We start from the raw sequence: 15,491 nt of genomic DNA, 5'->3' as shown, positions 1-15,491 counted from the left end.
AGAGACACAGAGAGAGAGAGAGAGAGGGAGGTAAAATCGTGCGCCCTCCCTCCAATTTGGCGGGCTCCCTCCGTCAGCTGGCTCACATTTGAAAACTCCTCACCCCTCCTCTTCCTCATCCCTCCATCCCTCTATCCCTCTATCCCTCCATCCCTCCATCCCCTCCATCCCCTCCACCCACCCAGAATTCTGAATGGCAACGCCGCGCGTCCTCGTCCGCGGCACAGAGGGAGGAAGCGGCGGCGGCGGCGGCGAGGCGACGCGCCGCCGCCGTCGGAGGAGTGACCCCGCTTCTCTCCACGCTCCTGACGCCGGGGAGGGGAGGGGGACCGGGGGGACCGGCCGGCGCACACACGCACACCCACGCACACACACTCACACAAACATTGTAGTTTTTAGAAAACCATAACTAATCCCGAAGGTAAGTGTTTTGATTTGTTGACGCTGTTGTTGTGTTTTGTTTTTTTTCCCCTGATTTTGCCCACGACCACGCGTGTCGTGACCCGACTCTCCCCCCCCCTCCCCCTCCTCCATCCGTCTGGTAGTTGGGATGCGCCGTCTTGACTCCCGTGGATGGGATTCACGCGTGTTGTTTGTCCGCGTTTTTCACCCAGGCGGAAATCCCGCGTGACTTTACGCGTTTGTGTATGTGTGTGTGTGTGTCGTGGGTTTTTAAAAAAGTGTTCTTTGTGCGTGTGCGTTGGTGTACTGCTTGCGGTGCTGCTTGCGTGGGAGTGTTCACGTGTTGTTGGGAATCCTCAGCTTCGGGCTTCCTGCTCTGCCGGGACTCCTAGTAACAAGAGAGGAGATGCGTCGTGGGGTGAAACGCGTGGGCTTTTCTTTTTTTCCTGAACAAAACTTTTCCCGAGTGGGAGTCGTGGAGTGTTCAGGTGTCCACAACTTTTCCGTCTTGCATCGAAAACAACCGCGCAAATTTGTGCGCAAATGCAACATCTTCTTCTTCTCCTCCTCCTCCTTCCCCCTCTTCTTCTTCTTCTTCTTCTTCTTCTTCTTCTTCTTCTTCTTCTCCTTCTTCTTCTTCTTCTTCTTCTTCTTCTTCTTCTTCTTCTTCTTCTTCTTCTTCTTCTTCTCCCTCACGCAAAGTTTCACGCACGAACAAAAGAAGCCCGCATCTGTCCGCCGGCCGGGCTTCTTTGTTTGAGTTTGTCGCCACCATGCGGCGATCTGCGGTACTGCACCCTTTTATTTAATTTTATTCCGTTTTTGTCTTATTTATACATGTTTTGTTTCGTGGGTTTCTATTCAGACACGCGTGTTTTGTCACTCGTGTTAGTGCGTTTGCTTCTTTTTTTTGTTTGTCTTGCTCGCCGGTCATTTTCTGGTATAAATAACCCTCTTTTACCCGGAAAAATATCAATGAAATCCGCCTGTTGTTCTTGCTTTTGTTATTGTTATCGCTGTTTCGCCTCCATGCCGACGACGCGCCACGCGTGTCCGCGCACACGCAAGCCCCGGCAGTCACGGACATATACAGTTGGCCTACAGACAGGGATAAAAATAGCACAAACCGATGCGACGGGCGCAGCCCTTTTTTTTTCCTTCTCGTCTCAGCCCACCCCCACTCACCCCCCACTCCCACCAATCTGAAATCCCGTGGATATCCACGCGGCGTGATGGCTTACAATTAAGACGAAGAGAAGGAGCGGTGATGTTTTTTTTTGTTTTGTTTCGGGGGGTGGGGGGTTTGGAAGCGACGCGCAACCCTAACCTCCTGAGTGTGTGTGTTTTTTCGTGAGTGTGTGTCTCCTTTACGGAATTCTGCGTGGAATTATGGGATGGCGATGTGGAGAAGATGGAGGGAGAGGTAGTGGGGGACACATACAAAAACAACCAGCGAAGACCAAAACAAAACCAAGTGGTGGAGGTTTTTTTTTTTTTTTTGGGGAGAACATGCTTTCCACGCGTCCACGCCACATCGCCCACCTGTTAATATTTCCACAGCGGTTTATTTCTCCGTGTTTCTCCTCCTCCCTCCTTCTCTCTCTCTCTCTCTCTCTCTCTCTCTTTCGATCTGTGAAGTGAGAGAATCTGAACGTGACGTCAATGCCTAGTAACTGACGCAGCCCTTCGACCAAAAAAAAAAAAGAAAAAAAAAAAGAAAGAAAAATCGGCATTTTTATTTATTTATCTTTTCTTATTTTCGTCCGCAAAGCATAATCACATTTAAAAAAAAAAAAAAAAAATTAAACCCCACCACCGTCTCTATTTTGGACCTATTTTACTGCGCTGGTTTGATTTTTTTTTTTTTTTTCCAGTCGTGGAGAGCTTCCTTTCGTGGGGTGTCGGAGGGGGGGGGCATTCGGCGGCGTGGACCAGCTCGAGATTTTAGTCGTGTTTTTTTGGGGTGGGTGGGTTGTGGGGAAGGGGGGGGGGATTTAAACACTGCAATGATGCAACGGACGGGAATGGGGTGGGTGGAAGTGGGGTGGGGGGGGTTTGCTGCTCTTGTGCAGAGTTGGAGAGGCAACGTTCATTTGAATTACATGCACTTCACGCGTGTGCGTGCGCGTGCGTGCGTGTTACCCCCCCCTCCACACACACACACACACACACACACACACACACTTCTTCTTCTTCGACCTAAAAATAGCATCGCGGTTTTTTGATCGTGCGCCAGAAATAGACAGACGCGTATCACTTGTTAGACAAAAAAAAAGGGAAAAAAAAAAACTTGACACACGCACACACACGCACGATTTCATCTGTTGCATGTCTCCCAGACTCTTCCAAGCGCCTCACGCCTTTTTTTTTTTTTTAAAAAAAAAAAGCAAAAAAAAACAACAATATCCCTTTTCTTCTTCATCTTCTTCTTCTTCTGCTCTCCAGTTTTAGGACCCGGGACGCGAAGGCATCACGGTGAGTTCGCCGTCGAATCCCGTGCACTTTTTTTTTTTCTTGTCATGTGTGTGTGTGTGTGTGTGTGTGTGTGCATGCAGTGTTTGCCCACACGCACGTCTGCTCGCAGGAATCACCCCGCTTTTTTTTTTTTGGTAAATAAGCAAAAACTACCCTTTGTCTATCGGCGCTGCTGGGAGTCTCTATCACATATTGACCCCCCTACACCGAAAAGCGAGGAAGAGGAGGATGAGGAAGAGGAAGAGGAGGTGTGGTGGTGGTGATGGGGGGGTTCCTGTATCCTGACGAGCGTAATAAGTACGCCTTTTTTTTTTTTTTTACCCCCCTTTCGCTTTTTTCTCGTTTCGAAAAAAAAAAGAGGAGTCGTGCGGGCGAGCGATGCGGCGTCGGAGGAAGAGGAGGATGAGAGGGAGGAGAGGAAGAGGAGAGGGAGGTGAAGGAGCAGTCGCTGCTGCGGCTGCAGCGGGGGAAGCCCGGGAGCTGTCCGGTAGCGGCGGCGGCGGCGGCTGAAACCGCACGGTTTTTTTTTTTTTTTTTTTTTTTTTTTTTTTTTTCAACCCGTGCATGGGTGCGTGGACGCGTGCGTGAGAGCCCGAGAGGAAAAAAAAACCGCGTGATTCGCTCCGTGCGTGGAAAAACCCTCTCTCTTTCTCCCGGTGCTCCGTCGGAGGAGGAGGGAGAGGAAGAGGCGCCGGCTGCAGGGAGGCGTTCGGGTACCGGAAAAAAAATCGGAAAATTGAGCTTTTCTTTTTTTTTCCTGTTTTTGCGTTTCCCGCCTGCGTGTTTTGAAGAAGGAAGCCACCACCAACTTGGATCCACTCTTCTTCTTCTTCCTCTTCCTCTTCTTCTTTTTTCCTCTTCTTCTTCTTCTTCTTCTTCTTTTGCTTGCGTCAACCCCCCCCCCCCCCCCGTGTTTTATTTGTCTAATCTGGATCTCGATAGCATTAGAATAATCCGGGTTAGATTATACCACGTTGCCCCCCCATCTCTACCCCCTCACTACAACTTCTTGTCTCGAAGAGGTTTATTTTCAGATTTCCGATTTTCCCCCCCCCCCCATACATCTGGAAGGTCCGTGAACGCATCACCGCCGAATAAAACGGTGAAGTTCTGCACCGTTGTATCTTTATTTTTGTTTTGCACGCGAACGCATCGGAAAGCAATGTGCACGCGAACACATACGCACACTACAAACACACTCACATATTTAAAAAAAAAAAAAAAAAAAAAACACCGAATCGACGGGGGCCGCCACATCCCCGCTCCATCGTGACGTGAGTAATGTGCGCGTCGGCTGCGTCAGGAGAGGCATCGCAGACGGTGTGTGTGTGTGTGTGTGTGTGTGTGTGTGTGTGTGTGTGTGTGTGTGTGTGTGTGTGTGTGTGTGGAGGGGGGGGGATCGTGACTGACTGGGTTTGCAAATGAAAAGACCACCCCCCACCCCACGGAAAAAGGGAGGGGTGGGCTTTTTAGACTCACTATCCATTTTCCCCCCCAATCCCTAAAAAAAAAACTTAAATGCAGACGAGCTTCATAGTGAGAGAGGGATGAGGAAGAGGTGGAGGAGGGTGGAGTGGCGTGGGGGGTCAAACTTGATATAAATACAAGAGGGGTGGGGTTTGCAAGGAGGGGTGGGGGTCGTGATCGTGACCCGGCCCCTACCTCGGTACAGTAAGGGGGGGTTAAAGGGATGGGGGGGGCGTGGGTAGACACGGACTGCAAAAATAACGGACCTGTTGCAGCGTGGGGAGGGGGGGGGCAGGTAAGTTATCTTTTTTTTGTTGTTTATTCGTCGCCTGTGGATGACACGTGACGTGACGTGACGGCCCGGTGTGCTTAAGCCGATGTTCTTTATCTGTATTTATTTATTTTTTTTGTCTTATTGTGCACACTTGTGCCTCGATTTCCGGATCCGGTAGAGTTCAACCCCCCCCCCCCACTCTCCTCCTCCCTCTCTCCCCTCCCCACCCGTGCCGTGGTTCCCTCCGGTGAACTCCATAGGTGACCACGGGGTCTCCTCGGGTGTGTTTTCCGTGTAAAAAAAAAAAAAAAAGAAAAAAAAAAAAAGGAGGCGCCAACTGGAAAACGCTTCGTGCACCCCCCCATCACCCACCCACCCACTTCCACTCCCACCCCCCCAAAAAAAATGAAATAAATAAATAAATAAAATAAATTAATGCGCGAAACGTGACGCCGCCCGTTCGCGATGAAAAGAAAACGCGTGCGTGTGCAACAATCACGTTTCGCCGTCACGTATTCCCATTATTATTATTATTATTATCATCATAAATATTATCATCATAACAACCATCATAATCCCATTCATTTTAAACATTAAAAATGGTAGTCTCGCGAGAAGTCCCGCGAGAGGAGAAAAAAATGCAAATTTGCATAAATCGCGTCCATATATATGTGTGTGTGTGTATATATATATATATATATATATATGTGTGTGTGTGTGCGTATGTATTTTTTATATACATATATATTTATAATTTTTTTTTCCGTGCTATAGCTCACAATTCGGTTAGCCCCCTTTTTTTCAAAAAGGGGGGTCCCTATATAAGCGAGGCGCTGATTGGTTGATGACGAGCTTCGGCGCGGACCAATCAGGAGCCGCGCCGCTCTCTATTTATTGCCAGCAGTTTACAGCCTGGCTCCCTCCTCGCCCAGAGCTCCGGAGCGGCTGCGGAAAGCCGGAGCTCCGCGGAGGGATGGAGAGGGACGGAGGGAGGGATGGAGAGAGAGAGAGAGAGAGAGAGAGAGGGAGAGAGGGAGGGTTGGATGGAGAGAGAGAGAGAGAGAGAGGGAGGGAGGGTGAGCAGTGACAACAAAACGCATCGGTGCACAGCTCCCAGTGATCACATGGGCTCTGCACATCCGAGCGTTCCGCGGAGAGTAGATGGAGAGAGAGGAGATGGAGAGAGAGAAGGATGGAGAGAGAGAGAGAGGGATGAGGGAGGAGATACAGGAGAATTCAAACTGGATAAGGAGCAGGGAGGGAATCGAACCGAGGAGGACCTTGGACAGCTCTCAGTTGCACCAGCAGCCTTGGCATCCGGAGACCCCCCTCCCTCTCTCCCTCCCTCCCTCCATCCTCTTTCTCTTATTCCCTCCTCATCCATCCATCCACCCGGCGTGTGTGTGTGTGTGTGTGTGTGTGTCGGCGGGCTGGAGATACAAATCAACCTCCGGTGGAAGAAGAAAAAAAGAATTCACGGAAGCGGGAATACAGCTTCTATTTCTCCATCCATTTCTCCATCCATCCATCCATCCATCCATCCCCCCCCACGGGTGTCACGGAGTCACCGTGGGACGCTCATCGGCAGCAGATGATAGTCCCTCGCGAATCTTTTTGCGGTCTGGGCTTGCTGTGGGTTGTCTTCATCTGGGAAGCCCTTACCCCAAAAAGCATTCGCGGGGGGCGCAGTCGCCGCGCTGAGACATCGGCACCGGAAGACCCTCTTTTTCTTTTTTTTTAATTTTTTTTATTTTCTTTTTTTTTTCCTTCTCTCCCTTCCTCTCCTCTCCCCCCCCACTCGTGGAATTCTGTTTCTATTTTTAGGGCTTGCTTGTTTTCTCCTCCTCTTCTTCCTCTTCCTCCTCCACATCCCCCCTGTCCTTATTTACTCCTTCTATTGCCGCCATTGCTGTACTTGTAGTTTTTTTAACCACGCGCGTGCACGTGTGCGTGCGTGTGCGTGTGTGTGTGTGTGTGTGTGACTGCGACCCTCTTCCTCCTCCTCCCCCCCCCACGCAAGTTTTGCTCAAACTCTTGCGTGGATTCAGAAGAAAGAAAGCAGGAAATTGTAAACAACACGCAGAGGCGCGCGCGCGCGCGCACACACACACACACACACTCGTGGAAAACTTTGAGTCGTGCGTGTGTGAAGTCACTACATCATCCGAACACGCCCACCCACACACACCCAAACACACACACACTGAACAGTGACAGTTGCCCCCCCCCAGCAGAGCGGAGTGTAAACACGGGGAAACCCTTCCAATGAACAAGTGCACGTGGGGTGTGTGTGTGTGTGTGTGCGTGTGTGTGTGTGTGTGAGAGTGTGTGTACGTGTGTGTGTGTGTGTATTGTGGAGGGTGTGGTGCCACTTTGCTTATTGAATCCTCTAAGTAAAATAAAATAGGTGTGTGTGTGTGATACGTTCACGTCCCACACACACACACACACACACACACGCACACACACACACACACACACACACACACACACACACCTGTAAGCAAAATGCATATGCAAGGGATTCCCCCTACAAGGATAGATGAAGTGTGTGTGTGTGTGTGGCCTCCGTGCAAAAATCCACGTGCCTTCTTTCCGATTAACACACACACACACACGTTTCCTGCATTTCAAGCATCAATGACCCCCCCACGACACACACACACACACACGCATGCACACACACACACAACCACGCACGCACACATACGTTGACGTCCTCCCCATCGATTCCCATCGAAGTTCAGTTCACGCCACCCCACGCCACCCGTGACGTGACGCGTCAAAGCATTGCGCACCGGCGTAAACAAACCGTGGGAATCGAGTCAGAGCAGAGGCGTGACGTGGAAGTTTATCCCGTTTTATTTGTGTTTGTTTTGTTTTCCCACGCAGCGTGTTTCCTCTGTGTGACAGACACTAGGAACCGCCGGCGTGAACGTTCATGACCCACGATCTCAACCCGCGTGACGTGTAATCAAACAAGCAAACAGCAACAACCCCCCCCCCACACACACACACGCTGCACCCCAGGACACCGTGACGTGGATTGGCCCCACGTCGCGTTGCGTGGTCCCTAAAAGTCGTGGTGTCACAGAAATGAATGAACGCGTGAAATGACGTCACCGGAAGATAACAGTCCAGTCTCCATTTGACTTCCGGTGTTTTTTCCTATGTCTGTGTGTGTGTGTGCGTGGGGGGGTCAGTTGGCACACGCACGTCGCACGCCCCGTCACACGCGTGTCCTTCCAGTGCGTGGGGGCAAAGTAAAAAACATGCGTCGTGGATATTCCCTGTAAAGAAAAAAAAGAAGAAGCCGGAAGTCACGTGATGACCTCTGACCCCTGCGACGTGTTGTGAATGGATCTTGAGCCGGGCGCGTCCGTGGGGCCCCGCGTGGGGTGAGGGTGACGTCAGAGCAGTCAATCGTGCACGGCAATCGATCCCGCGCTTAGAATACGGTAACCACTCGTCACGCACACGCCTGTGTTCGGCCCGCGTGGACGTCTGTTAAAGTTTCACTGAAACCCCGCGTGTCTTGTCTCCTTGTTGTCACGCAGGTGTCACGACCTCCCCCCCACGTCACGTCTCGCCTTCCACGGGAGAAGAAGGTCACCTGTGTTTTGGGGGGGATTTTCCCCCGTGGATTCAGCTCCCGCCCCACACACACACATCCCTTCCCACCGACTCCAGCGCAACTCCCACACCGGAAACCAGGTAACGACACGCCGCGAGACGTGGCCGTGAAATCCTTCGCGGGACGCATCTGTCACGCGTGTCGTGGTGTTCACGCGTCTGCAGCCCTCACCGGGTGTGTATAGTGGACGTGGGTACTCTGCTGACCCTTGTGTGTGTGTTTCACGTCACGTTGCCACCCGAAGCAGGTGTCACAAGTCACTTGCGTGACCATGTCACGCGTCTCAACCCACGGCCTCCACGATAGTTTGCGTGGAAATGACGTATAAGAAACACATAAAAAAAAAAAAAAATACGAGTCTGATCAACTTTTTTGAGTCGGACGGATTGACACCAGCGCGGGGTCCCACGCGTGGAAATCCCTTCGACTTGCTTTATCGTGACGTGTTTCGAAGCAGCGTGTGTGTGTGTGCGTGTGATGGACGGTGGGTTTGTCTCGGAGCTGCTTCTTTGTTTTTATCGACACACACACACACGCACAGACACACACACACACACACACACCTGCTATGTCACGTCTCAGTGTGAGTCATCAAATCGTGGACGGTCGAGGCCACTCCACGTCACGGCGGATTTTAACTTGCCCTTGTAATAATAACACTGTAATTACCGGACGCGAACGCAACGTGACCCGAGTGAAATGTGTGTGTGTGTGTGTGTGTGTGTGTGTGTGTGATAAGGGGCCCCACGCAACAGCATACGGTTATGTATGAAATATATATTTTTAATTTTTACACAATGGTGCGTTCAGGTGCCTCTTCTTGCACTGTAAGACACGATGTGCTTGACAATCACACGCTGGGAGCAGCCAACAAAATGGATGCTATTGTATTGTGTGTGTGTGTGTGTGTGTGTGTGTGTGTGTGTGTGTGTGTGTGTTCACTCTGCAAACGTCACACACTCGCACGTATGTCCCAGTCTTTTCAGAAAGGCCGTCTCCCCTCCCTGGAAAAAAAAGTTTTTGTAGATGATAAATTTTGAGTTAGATGATTGAATTTGTTTCTTACACACACACACACACACATACATGCATGCATGCACGCACACACACACACACACACACAAATACACACATGATGTGCATGAGAGCGGCTTCACCTGTGGCTATGTTTGTAGTTTCCTGTCCGCATCCGCTTCCGCCGTTGCCTCGCTTTAACGTCAGGTAAGGAAAGTGCGTGTGAGAAAGCCCACACACACACACACACACACACACACACACACACACACACACACACACACACACACAGAGTATATATGAAAATAGTCAGATATGATTGAACTCTTGATCCTCCTTGTTCTTATGCAGTTTGGCCTGTATGTGAGGTTACACCATTCGGTGTGTGTGTGTGTGTGTGTGTGTGTGTGTGTGTGTGTGTGTGTGTGTGTGTGTGTGGTGTGGTGTAGTGCATCCCGCTGTTTGTTGTTTACCCCTCATTATTTGTGTTTCAATGGTTGTCACGATTTTATGAGTATATCTATCTATATGTGTGTGTGTGTGTGTGTGTGTGTGTGTGTATCTATATGAACATCTATCTATCTATCTATCTATGCATATTGAGATATATATTGATACACACACAAAATGTATCCTTTTGCACCGCCACTCCAAATCGTAACAGGTCTACATTTTACATGTGAAATGAGAAATGGTGTGTGTGTGTGTGTCTGTGTGTGTGTGTCTGTGTGTGTCTGTCTGTGTGTGTGTATTGGGTTGCACATGAAAACAGAATGGCCACCAAGTCAAAAACCACCACGCATCCAGAGGGGGTGAAGGTGTGTGCCGCTTTATGTGCTCGTCTGTGTGTTTCAGGCTGAGCTCATGGAATGTGTGTGTGTGTGTGTGTGTGTGTGTGTGTGTGTGTGTGTGTGTGTGTGTATAAATACACAAACTTGACTTGTGTTTTTTATGACTTCTATTTGGATTTTACTGTATGGCAAAAGTTAAAGTTAAACTTAATTTTATCTTCAGCACTAGTGCCTCTTGACTCGGACCCGAGTCCTTCTGGATTTTCAGTTGTTTTTTTATAATAAAAAAAAAAAAGGCAAATTTTTGTAAATTGCAAATTATTCTCTCGGTGGTCAGCGGTTCGGTTAGCGTTTGGCCTCACAGTGCAATGATAAGGTTCCTTGGTTGGATTCCCACAGCGAGGTGTCCCTTTGTGGAATCTACAAGACTTGTATCTTCGGCAGTCCAAACACATGCAGGAGATTCATTGGAGACCCTGAATCGCACAGACATGTGACTATATGGAAGTTTCATTGTGATGTGATGTGTCCACAATCCTATGAATGAATTAATTATTAATTCGATTTTAAGATCCCTGGTAGCACAGTCCCACAGAGAGCAGGACTCACAACTTTCAGAGTTGTGACTTGCAGAGGCCGACCTTTCTGAACCCGGGACTCGAGTGTAAAAACTGGCTTGGATCACGACCCCGCTTTCGGTATCTCCGATTCCATCTATGATAATGTAATAAATGAAGAATCTCAACCTGATCTTGCTGGGATTGAAATCTCAAGAGATTAAGAGAAATGTAACTTGGCTGGAGGACCATATGTGGGTGAAGACAAAAGTCCAGCGGTTGAGTTCTTGGGCCGTTCTTGCAGGAGAAGAGGCGCAGACTGAGACGAACAAGGAATTGGGCGTTCGCCCAATGGAACTCTGTCCCCAAAGATGCCAACCAAACCCACCTTGCAACAAGAGGCCACCCGGCCAACCACCTTGCACGTTCCTCCTGGTTAACTGGTCCAGCCTTCCTCGTGGACAAGCATCAGTATTGGGTCTTCCAACTAGTCAGTCTGGCATTGGATGTGGAGTGGCGTCCAGAGTCCCCTTGTCCAGAGACCCCTTGTCTCTTGCGTGTTGCTCAGTCTCTCAGAAAAGCAGCGAAAGAAAGTCTCCTGCCTCTTAGACGTTGCTCAGTGTTTCTCAAAAGCAGGGAAAGTAGTGGTCGGCACATTTGCTGGCAGACCGCAAGTAAGCTGTACAAAGTCAGATCCGTCCAGGAGAGATCCGACGACAACAAAGAGGCAAACCCATTTTGGCTAACCCTTCCCCTTCATTGACTGAGAGGACGGTTGAAGCAGGCGCAGCTCACGCTGGAGGACACCCGGCTCATTGTGCGTCCCGGCAAAACAACATGTCACTTCCCTGCGTATCGGGCACTACTGGCAGCATGTTTGCCCTTGAGGGCAGTGCTTGATCCCTGCCACTGCTTGCTATAGCCAAATCAAAGTTTGGACAAGGGAGTCTTTAGCTGCATGTATAGCTGAGCATACATCTAGGGAGATGACTCTCGGTGAGGACAGACACCTTTCGAGTTTCCTTTCTTGAACCAAGCAGAGATGACACCACCAGTGTGGACAGCGAGTGTGTCCTCAGCAAGAACACATGGAATCTTTGGACACTTGTTTGTCTCCTGCTGAAAGCACTGCGCCACGGGATTCAGCGAGTAAAGCTAAGCTATGTGATATCTTGGTCTTCAGCCATGAGTAATAGAATCTACTGCAGACTTGGGCATTTAACAGCCCGAGGGCTACATGTGGCCCTTTGGGCGTCCCTGTCTGGCACATGTGTGGTCAATCAGAACATGAATGACAAAACATTCTTGTCGAAATGTTCTTGTTGTGGCAGCTGGACTTCAGTTTCTTCAATTGAAGACATTTCAGCCCTCATCCTAGAGGCGTCTTCAGTTTCAATGACCTGTGGGGAGTTTCCCAATATAACTGCCAGGGTTTTGGGTGGGTCTCGGTTATGGTGGCTCATCATGTAAACGGAAGAATTGATCGGTAGAGACGAGGTCTTAAGGGGGTTGTTATGCTAACAGGGATGTCGTTCGTTGGGGACAAAGGAGCGACTTTTGCTCTTTTGCCACCACAAGAAGATTTTTGCTAGAATTCACCACGACCTGGATGACTGAGAATCTTCACAGACAATGACAAAACATGTATTCCGTTCATGTTACTCAAGTATGTTGCTTTTCTGTCACCGTTGGTTCGGCCGTCCAACAGCATTCAGGCTTCTCATATGACCCCTTGTAATAATTAATTGCCCACTCATGATCTACTGAGTCTGAGGTAAAGTTTGTTCTTTGGTTACATTGCTTCAGGCATCTGCCGTCCGTGTTGGCAGTACTTTTCATGGGCGCACCTTGTATTTCTTGTCCAGTACTGTTAAGATACTGTTCGAGATAACATTTGTAGATTTTTTTCCATTCTCAGTTCAAATGTCCAATGTTGTAGGTGGTCGGATCCACCTTGACGTGCCGTGTTTAACTCTGGGGGGGGGGGGGGGGGGGGGGTGACTCGAGGCATCCCCTTCTGCTCCGAGCGTCTCCATTCTTATGACGTTTTTATTGCCAAAATGTTGTGACAAACTCTCAGAATAGCGAGTCTGACAAGTTGCACGGATTTGCATTTTCACCCAGTCACAGCACAGTTATCCGATGACGCTTCCTATGAATACGTCTGGGCTACGCTCCTTGAAATCATTTTTGGAAACCACCCCATGAGCAAACACTAGGTTGACTACTGCCTTTCATCAGTGCAGAAACCTAGGGCAGCCCAATGCCGGCAGCCTTCTGCCTTGACCGGCAGGGGCAGAAAGAGAGAGCAAAAGAGAGAGCGATAGAAAGCAAGAACTATTACCCTGAACAAGAAAAGCAATGCCAATATGTTGTTGAAGATGCTAGCGGAGGTGCGTGGTACTCTGAGCTCAGGGGGCAGCAGTAGGTACCATTTGGTAAATTTCACATAAAGATATTTACGTAGCCTTGAGGGAGCGCAAATCAGTGTTCTCCTTGAGCCAACTCCAAAGCCGGATAGGCTCGTGCCAGGAAGGGCACCTGATGCAGAACTTGCGCGAATCAACTTCCAGAGGGTCGAAGAAGGAGGGGGATAAGGTGGGATGAGGGCAAGAAGACGTGGGAGAAGGGAGGAGCCAAAGGAGAAGAAGAGATTTCAAGTTTGACTTGTCAAAAGTGGTGGCGTGTTGAATTAAAAAAGTGAATAAGGGAGGGAAAGGTCGGACATCGACATGACGTGTGGATGAAGGAGTTGATGGTTGTATGTCTTGAAATGACCTGTGAATGAGGGGGCGAATGTTGTATGTCTGTGTGGCACGCAAATCAGCTAGTGATTGCTTGTCTGTCTTGATTTGATGTTTGAATGAGAGGGTCAATAGTTGTATGTTCCAAGAGGGTGAATGGTTGGGTGAACCCTGACCCTTGTCCAATCACAGCTACGCCAGGCCTCCACCCTCCGGAACCCCGAGTGCAGGATACGCGGTATCCATAATCAATGACTGAATAACATTTTCATGTCTATTGATGGCAAAGCTAACATTTATCCCCCCTCCCAAAAAAGTGCATCCGTTTCCACCAGTTTATGTAGTAAGGAGGTTGATGAAACCGGTTGATGAAACCGCGCCCGGCGCTGGTTCTGTCGAGATTTTGTGAGTGGACTCCTGAACCGCAGCTCAACTGGAGCCAAAGGAACCCTGACTGAACGTATGGGTTCCCATAAAAGGACAATTGTGGTTATTTTCATATTTCTTACTGTCTCTTCATGGTGGAGCCTTCAAGTTTGATGATTTCCGATGACAGGAAACGCCCCTCGGAATCACTCGTCTCGGCCTCCGTAACGTCGTTTGTCCCGCTCATGTTTTTTCTGGGTAATTAGATCGGACTTAGAGGGAAGTCTGAATCACGCCGGAGATTTTTCTCTCTTTTTTTTTTTTTTTTCCTTCACGTAATGCTTCTCCCTCTGGTTTTCTTTTTCCCCTGTCACTCCAAACCGGCCGTAACAAACTGTGCTGTGAATTCGGGAGACAGAGTGTGAATGTCACGGCTTTAATTGTTCTTTTTTTGGGTCTGTTTTTGTTGGACGATACAACCTGGTTGTCATTCATTCATAAAGTTTACCCAGACACAGAATACAACCAGTCACTTCTTCATTCACGCGGCATATAGAAACACAAGCATTCATTCAGGAACCCGGAAAACCCAGAGGAACCCCACTCAGATTCGGGGAGAACGTGGAGTTCCCACGCAGAATGGCGTCCTGTGGGAATCCAATCGGGGACCTTCTTGCTGCGAGGTGGAGGTGCTGACCGCTGCACACCGGCAACCGTCCAGAACATGTTTTTTTTTCCCAGTTAGTTTAGGAAAAAGTACCTTCAGACAGAAAAGAGGCGACTGGGTGTTCAGACGTTGGCTAAGCCGCCATTTTTCTCTTCTCTCACTGATTGGCGCCAACCTGACCGTCCTACGCTGAAGTCCTTGGTGTTGCCAAACTCCCATTCTTGAAATCTTTGTATTCTAATAAGAGCATTGGCTCTTCCAATAAATACTTTACCTTCTTCAGTTGACTTAAATTAAAATATATCAGTCCCGACGATTAAACAAACGGCAGTTATAGCGCTGCTGTCGGACCTTCAGGCAGATGCAAGACTCCACACCAAAAACAGGGATAGAGTTAAGAACTTTACTTGCAAAGGTTAAACAGTTTGTAGGCAGTGTAGAGTTGGCCCGAGAGGGCACTGGTCCCAGAAACAGGTGAACAGTTCACTGATGCGGGCCGGACAGGCGAATCCGTCTCCTCCAACTCAGAGGACCGGCTCAGTGCGAGTCAGGTGCTTGACGTAGCTGAACAGCATGGTGGGATTCAAGTCTATGGTCTCCAGACTCTGGACTCCTGTCTCCAGACTGATCGAAAGGCATGGCGGCGTCCAGCACGCTGCTGACCTGATGGGGGTTTGCACTCCAGTCACTGGTGTAGGCTTTGGATGCGTAGGGAACAAACGAGGATACGTGAGGACCGAATCTAATGGAGGTTCTCACTGGGGTCCCCTGTTTACGGTCCCCAGATGTGTAGGGCACAGGCGAGCGAACATAAGGACTAAGCCTGACGGGGATTTGCACTCCAGTGTCATGTCTGCGGTCTTCGGATGTTACGGGAGCAGTGATACACAAGGACGGCACCTGACGGGGATTAGCAATACGATTTCTGGATGCGAAGGGAACAGGCGAGGCTACGTAGGGACTAAACCCAATGGCGGTTCGTACTTCAGTGCCAGATTTGTGGTCTTTGGATGCTTCGGGAAACAAGAAGGGATACATAAGGATAACACCTGATGGAGGGTTGTATGCTGGTCTATGGTCTCCGGATTCAGAGGGAAGAA

At 49.5% G+C, this 15,491-nt stretch overlaps 1 long non-coding RNA gene across 1 annotated transcript in view; it reads left to right on the top strand.

The window, feature by feature from the left end:
- Nucleotides 1–2,490: 2,490 nt before the first annotated feature.
- LOC147232359 (uncharacterized) overlaps nucleotides 2,491–15,491 on the top strand; it is a 35,013-nt gene continuing 22,012 nt past the window's right edge. Inside the window, exons 1-2 of the long non-coding RNA XR_015106346.1 lie at nucleotides 2,491–2,877; nucleotides 8,176–8,332. This is a non-coding gene — a long non-coding RNA (uncharacterized LOC147232359). The remainder of the gene's footprint in view (nucleotides 2,878–8,175; nucleotides 8,333–15,491) is intronic.

The sequence above is a fragment of the Fistularia commersonii genome, chromosome 7 (genome assembly GCF_037954325.1).
Source record: "Fistularia commersonii isolate RoL2024-O1a breed Wild chromosome 7, RoL_Fcom_v1.0, whole genome shotgun sequence".
In the NCBI taxonomy this organism is placed as follows: Eukaryota; Metazoa; Chordata; class Actinopteri; order Syngnathiformes; family Fistulariidae; genus Fistularia; species Fistularia commersonii.
This window is presented reverse-complemented; position numbering and strand designations above follow the sequence as displayed.